Below are 6140 nucleotides of genomic sequence, written 5' to 3'. Positions count from 1 at the left end.
GAGGCAGATACCTATTGCCGTCATACTATCTTTTTAACCTGAAGGAGGATGCTTGGGTGAGCTTGGCTTCCTTTCTTAATTCTATCTGACTTGTCTTAACCATATTCTAATAAAATGCCTTCTCTCCTCTCCATGCCCAGGTGTTGGGTCAGCTGGGGATAGCCATTTCATCTCTCGAAATTACTCTTTTTATTTACTGTTGAGCAGTCAAGGTAAGCAATGGTGGATTTAGAAGCAGAAATTCAAAACATCCTACTCCCTCTGATAATATCCCTATTAAAAGTTTAATACCTGGGTCACAGCATAGCCCTGCCAGGTGCTCTATGCTTCCTAAGATCCAAACAGGACTTGAGCCAGTTTACAGCCTCGGACCCCTTCAGTGAAGCAGGGGCTGGTTCCCTTTGAGGAACGATCCTGGTACACTTCCAAAAATGTATACTGTTAATCTTTCTCCCAACTTTTCCTAAAGGGACCTATGGCCTTTTACCAGAGTGACTGTGCACTGGGGAAAAGCAAATAATAAGACCTTTTGGGAACTACTAGACACTGTCTCTGAACTACACTAATTCCAGGAGACCCAAAACATCACTGTGGTCCACTTGTCAGCGTAGGGGCTTATGAAGGGCAGGTGATCAATGGAGTTTTAGCTTAAGTCCATCTCACAGTGGACTCAGTGGGTCCCCAAACCCATCCTCTGGTTATTTGCCCAGTTCTGGCATGCATAATTAGCATAAACATACCTAGCAACTGGAAAAATTCCTACATCCTGTAGAGTGAGAGCTATCCTGGTGGGAAAGGCCAAGTGCAAGCTACTAGAACTGCCTCTACCTGGAAAGAAAGTAAACTAAAAGCAATACCATGCTCCTGAAGGGGTGTGACGATTAGCGCCACCATCAGAAAGTTGAAAGATCCAGGGGTGGTGATTCTCACCACATCTCCATTTCACTCACCTTTGTTCCCTGTGCAGATGAGAGTTGGATCTTGGAGAATGACAGTAGGTAACTGTAAGCCTAACAAGATGGTAACTCCAGTTTCAGTCATTGTACCAGGAGTGGTTTCATCGCTTGGGGAAATTAGCACATCCCTTGGTGCCTCTTAGGCAGCTAATAAAACGGCAAATGCTTTTTTCTCAATTTCTGCTAATAAAGACCACCAGGAGCAGTTTGCTTTCAGCTGGAAAGGCCAGCGATTTACCTTCACTGCCCTACCTCAGGGGTATATCAACTTTTCAGCCCTATGTCATAACTTTGTTCAAAGAGATCTTGATTGTCTTTCCTTTCCGCAAGTCTCACACTGATCATTACATTGATGACGTTATGCTGATTGGACCTAGTGAGCAAGAAGTAGCAACTACTCTAGACTTATTGGTAAGAAATTTGCATGTCAGAGGATGAGAAATAAATGTGATAAGAATTCAAGGTCCTTCTAGCTCAGTGAAATTTCTAGGGGCCAATGGTATAGTGCATGTTGAGATAACCCTTCTAAGGTGAAGGGTAAGTTGTTTCATCTGACCCTTCTTATAACAAGAGAGAGAGATACAATGCCTAGTACGTCTCTGGATTTTGGAGGCAATACGTTCCTCATCTGGGTGTGCTACTCTGGCCCACTTACTAAGTGACTCATAAGTTGCTAGTTTTGCACAGGGTCCAGAACAACAGAAGGCTCTACAACAGACCCATATTGCTATGCAAGCTGCTCTGCCACTTGGACCATATGATCCAGCAAATCCAATGGTGATTGAAGTGTCACTGGCAGGTAAGGATATTGGTTGGAGCCTGTGGCAGGCCTCTAACAGGTGAATCTCATAACAGATCCTTAGGATTTTGGAGCAAAGCCCTGCCATCCTCTGGGATAACCACTCTCCTTTTAAGAAACAGCTCTTGGCCTGCTACTAGGGTTCAGTTGAGCCTGAACACTTAACCATGGGCCAAGAAGTTACCATGTGACCTGAGCTGTCTGTCTATCACGTACTAGGTATTATCTGACTCGCCAAGCCATGAAGTTGGGCGTGCACAGCAGCACTCCATCATCAAATGGAAGTGGCACATATGAGGTCAAGCCCAAGCAGGCCCTGGAGGCACAAGTAAATTACATGAAGTGGCCCAAATGCCATGGTCCCTACTCCTGCTGCACTACCTTGTGTCACCAGGCTGCACATACTTCCTCACTGGGAGTTCGCTACAATCAACTGACAGAGAAAAAGAAAATTGGGACCTGGTTTACAGATTACTCTCTCCAATATACAGGCACCACTGAAAAGTGGACAGCCGCAGCACTACATCCTTTCTCTAGGACATCCCTGAGGGACAGTGGTGAAGGGAAATCCTCCCAGCAGGCAGTGTTCCTGGTCATTCATTTGGCTTGGAAGGAGAAATGGCAAGATGTGTGCTTATATACCAGTTCATGAGCTGTGGCCAATGATTTGGCTGGATAGTCAGGCACTTGGATGGAACCTGACTGGAAAATTGATGACAAGGAAATCTGAGAAAGAGGTCTGAAGATAAACCTCTATGAATGGGCAAAAAGAACCTAAACATATTTGTGTCCCATGTTAATACTCACCAAAAGGTGACCTTAGCAGAAGAGTATTTTAATAGTCAAAGTGGATAGGATGGTCTGTTCTGTAGATATCAATTAGTCTCTTTAGCCACCACTATCATCACCAGCGGGCTCATGGATGTACTGTCCATCGTGGCAGAAATAGCCGTTATGCATGGACTCAGCAACATGGGTTTATGCTTTCCAAAGGAGGCCTGACCACAGCTACTACTGAGTACTCAATCAGCCAGCAGCAGAAATCAACACTAAGTCCCTGGTATGGCGCCATTCCCTGGTGTTATTAGCAAGCTACCTGGTGGCAGATTAATTACATTAAGCCACTTCCATTATGGAAGAGACAGCATTTTGTTCTTACTAAAACAGACACTCTGGATGTGGACTTAACTTCCCTGCATGTAATGTTTTTGCCAAAACTACCATCCATGGACTTAAAGAATGCCTTATCCACTGTCATGGTATTCCACACAGCAATTCTTCTAAGAACTCACTTCATAGCAAATGAAATGCAGCAATGGGCCTAGCCTCATGGAATTCACTAGACTTACCATTTTCCCCACCATCCTTCATCAGCTGGTTTGACAGAATAGAGGAATGGCCTTTATTTTTAATTGAATGAAAGATTCTTTATATTCTATAGTGCTTTACAATTTTCAATAGTTCACACACATGATCTCATATAATCCCGTAACAACCCTTTTTTTCCCCAACCTCTATATTTCCCCCTCTCTACTACCCTCTCCCCGCTTGTAACAACTAGCTTGTTCCCTATATCTGTGAGTCACTAGTTTGTTCTATTTTTTAGATTCCACATATAAGTGATACCATACAGTATTTGTCCTTCTCTGTCTGATTTGTTTCACTAAGCATAATGCCCTCCAAGTCCATCCATGTTGCTGTAAACGGCAAAATTTCATTCTTTTTTAAGGCTGAGTAGTATCCCATTGTTATGTATATATGTATATACATGCCACATCTTCCTTATCCATTCATCTGTTGATGGACACTTAGGTTGCTTCCATGTCTTGGCAATTGTAAATAATGCTGCTTTGAACACTTGTGTGCATGTGTCTTTTCGAATTAGTGTTTTTGGTGTTTCTGGATATATGCCCAGGAATGGAACTGCTGGGTCATATGGTAGTGCGATTTTTAGTTTTTTGAGAAACCTCCATACTGTTTTCCACAGTGGCTGCACCAATTTACATTCCCACCAGCAGTATTCCCTTTTCTCCTCATCCTCACCAACTTTTGTTATTTGTATTCTCTTTGATGATAGCCATTCTGACAGATGTGAGGTGATATCTCATTGTGGTTTTGACTTGCATTTCCCTGATGTTTAGCGATGTTGAGCATCTTTTCATGTGCCTGTTGGCCATGTGCAGTTCATCTTTGGAAAAATGTCTATTCAGTTCTTCTGCCCATTTTTTAATCAGGTTGTTTATTATTTTGATGTTGAGTTACATGAGCTGTTTATATATGTTGGGTATTAACCCCTTATCAGCCATACCACTCGCAAATACCTTCTCTCATTCATTAGGTTGTCTTTTCATTTTGTCAATGGTTTCCTTTGCTGTACAAAACCTTTCAAGTTTAATTAGGTCCCATTTATTTACTTTTGCTTTCAAGTTTAATTAGGTCCCATTTATTTACTTTTGCTTTTATTTTCTTTGCTTTAGGAAGCAGATCCAAAACAACATTGCTGCAATTTATGTCAAAGTGTGTTCTGCCTATGTTTTCCTCTAAGAGTTTTACAGTATGCAGTCTTACATTTAGGTTTTTAATCCATTTTGAGTTTATTTTTGTATATGGTGTTAGAGAATGTTGTAATTTCATTTTTTTACACGTAGCTGTCCAGTTTTCCTAGCACTACTTATTGAAGAGACTGTCTTGCCTCCATTGTATATTTTTACCTCCTTTGTCATAGATTAATTGACCAGACATGTGTGGATTCATTTCTGGGCTCTCTATTCCGTTCCACTGATCTATGTGTCTGTTTTTGTGCCAGTAATATACTGTTTTAATTACTGTAGTTTTGTAGTATAGTCTGAAGTCATGGAGCATGACTACTCCAGCTCTGTTCTTTCTCAAGATTGTTTTGGCTATTCAGGGTCTTTTGTCAAGCAGATTTTAAAATTATTTGTACTGTGAAAAATGCCATTGGTATTTTGATAAGGATTACATTGAATCTGTAGATTGCCTTGGGTGGTATGATAATTTTAACAATATTAATTCATCCAATGCAAACACACCATATATTTTTCCATCTGTTTGTGTCAATTTCTTTCATCAGTGTCTTATAGTTTTCCAAGTGTAGGTCGTTTACCACCTTAGGTAGGTTTATTCTTAGGAATTTTATTCTTTTTTATGTGATGATAAATGGGACTGTTTCCTTAATTTTTCTTTCTGATAGTTCATTGTTAATGTATAGAAATGCAACAGATTTCTGTATATTAATTTTGTATCCTACAACTTTACCAAATTCATTGATGAGCTCTAGTAGTTTTCTGTTGGTGTCTTTAGGACTTCCTGTGTATAGTATCATGTCATCTGCAAACAGCAACAATTTTACTTCTTCCTTTCCAATTTGGATTCCTTTTATTTCTTTTTCTTCTCTGATTGCTATGCAGTACTGCAACAGCCTTTTGAAGACTTAGTTACAGTGACAGCTAGGTGAGAGTTCCTTTCAGAGCTGTGGCAAGGTCCTCCAGGAAATCATATATGTTCTGCGTCAGCATCCAATATATGGCTCTGTTTCTCCCACAGCAAGAATTCATGGGTCCAGGAATCAAGGGGTGGAAATGGGAGGGGTGTCACTCACTAATACCTCTAGTGACCCAATGACAAAGTTTTTGCTACCTGTCCCCCACAACTTTATGTTCTGCTGGCCTAGAGATCTTACTTCCAAAGGAAGAATGCTCCCACCAGGAAAACACAATGATTCCATTAAACTGGAAGTTAAGACTCCCAAGCAGCCACTTTGGATTCCTCATTCCTAAATCAACAGGCAAAGAAGAGAATTACTGTGCTGGCTGAAATGGTTAATCCTGATTACCAAGGAAAACTTGGATTGATGCTGTACAGTGCAGATAAGGAAGAGTATGTCTGGAATACAGGAGATACTGTGATTAAAGTCAATGGAAAAATACAACATCCTAATCCAGACAGATCCTTTAGGAATGAAGGTTGAGGTCATCCCACCACGTTAAGATCCATGACCAACTGAGGTGTTTACTGAGGGGAATGGGAATATGGATTGGGTAGTGAAAGAAGGTAGTTCTAAATACCAGCTACTTCCTTATTTTGTTATAAATATGTTTGTATCTGTGTGTATATGTCTCAAATATCTTTGTTTTCCTCTATCTTTTATTCCTTTATCATGTAACATAAAATATATTGACTTTATATCATGTCATTTAGTACTGTAAACTTTACATCATAGTATTTAAGTTACAGGGTGTGAAGGGAAAGGGTAAATATCACACAGGAATTTTGTATCCTCTTATGGGGAAAGTGTTAGTGCATTTTCAGTTGTATACAAAATGGTTGTATCATGTTAGGTGTAATTATAAACTTGTTATTGTCTT

The 6140-nt window shown here is 40.4% G+C and overlaps 1 pseudogene; it reads left to right on the top strand.

Annotated features, from left to right (window-relative positions):
• Positions 1 to 565: 565 nt before the first annotated feature.
• On the top strand, positions 566 to 5552 carry LOC132422477 (uncharacterized; annotated as a pseudogene).
• Positions 5553 to 6140: the final 588 nt, after the last annotated feature.

The sequence above is a fragment of the Delphinus delphis genome, chromosome 3 (assembly GCF_949987515.2).
Source record: "Delphinus delphis chromosome 3, mDelDel1.2, whole genome shotgun sequence".
Taxonomy (NCBI): Eukaryota; Metazoa; Chordata; class Mammalia; order Artiodactyla; family Delphinidae; genus Delphinus; species Delphinus delphis.
Note: the sequence above shows the minus strand (reverse complement) of the source record. Positions and strands in the feature narration are given on the sequence as shown.